At 56.7% G+C, this 1,223-nt stretch overlaps 1 pseudogene; it reads left to right on the plus strand.

Moving 5' to 3' along the window:
- The first annotated feature begins 236 nt into the window (after window positions 1-236).
- Window positions 237-749, plus strand: LOC103125252 (F-box-like/WD repeat-containing protein TBL1X; annotated as a pseudogene).
- Window positions 750-1,223: the final 474 nt, after the last annotated feature.

Here is a 1,223-nt window from a genome sequence, read left to right on the forward strand (position 1 = left end):
TGGGGAGATAACTTAATGGTTCTGTAAAAATACTTTAATGCCTGAGACGCTGAAGTAGCAGCAGGTTCAATCCTCCACACCAACCATAAGCCAATGCTAAAAAAAAGTTTTCTGGCTGCACCCCGACTCGCGTCCGGGAACTGTGTTCTGCTGAGTCACAGCTGTGGAGACAGTAGCGCGGCCCGCTTCCTGAAGGCCTCGGATCCACCACCGCCCGCTCGCCAGGCGAGGGTAACATGAGCATAACCAGAGACGAGGTGAACTTCTTGGTGTATCTCTACCTCCAAGAGTCAGGCTTCTCCCGCTCTGCCTTCACGTTTGGGATTGAAAGCCACATCAGTCAGTCCAACATCAACGGTGCCCCCGGCCATCCTCATCTCCGTCCTGCAGAAGGAGCTGCAGTATGTGGAAGCTGAGATCAGCATCAATGAGGAAGGCACGGTGTTTGAGGGCAGCCCATCGAGTCCCTGTCCCTGATCGACACGGTGATGCCAGACGTGGTGCAGACACGGCAGCAGGCCTTCCGGGAGAAGCTGCCCCAGCAGCAGGCCACTGTGGCCTCGGCCTTGGTGGAGGTGCAGGCAGTGGCCAAGCATACCGACACGGCGTGCAAGGCGGCCACGGCGGCCACGACAGCCACGACAGCCACGGCGACCATGGCAGCCACCCCCGTCCCCACTGCAGAACCCATCCAAGAACCCGGAGGCCAAGGTGAACCGGGAGGAGAACTGAGCGCTTGCTGTGAATAAGTGCCCCTCGGTGCCACCCTGTGCCTCAGTGGTATTCTCATTCTCTCCTTCCTCTCCTCTCTCTCTCTCTCTCTCTCTCATTCTCTCCCCTTTCTCTTATTTTTTTAATTTATTTTAGAAACGAGACATTGACAAAGCCATAGGATGGGGGGGTACAGCTCCACACAATTCTCACCACCCAATCCCCACGTCCCATCCCCTCCCCTGATAGCTTTCCCATTCTCTGTCCCTCTGGGAGCATGGACCCAGGGTCATTGTGGGATGTGGAGGGTGGAGGGTCTGCCTTCTGTGGTTGCTTCCCTGCTGAACATGGGCGTTGACAGGTCGGTCCATACTCCCAGTCTGCCTCTCTCTTTCCCTAATGGGGCAGGGCTCTGAGGAAGCAGAGCTCCAGGACACATTGGTGGGGTCATCAGTCCAGGGAAGTCTGGTCGGCATCATGCTGGCATCTGGAACCTGGTGGCTGAAAAGAGA

Source organism: Erinaceus europaeus, chromosome 10 (assembly GCF_950295315.1).
Source record: "Erinaceus europaeus chromosome 10, mEriEur2.1, whole genome shotgun sequence".
In the NCBI taxonomy this organism is placed as follows: Eukaryota; Metazoa; Chordata; class Mammalia; order Eulipotyphla; family Erinaceidae; genus Erinaceus; species Erinaceus europaeus.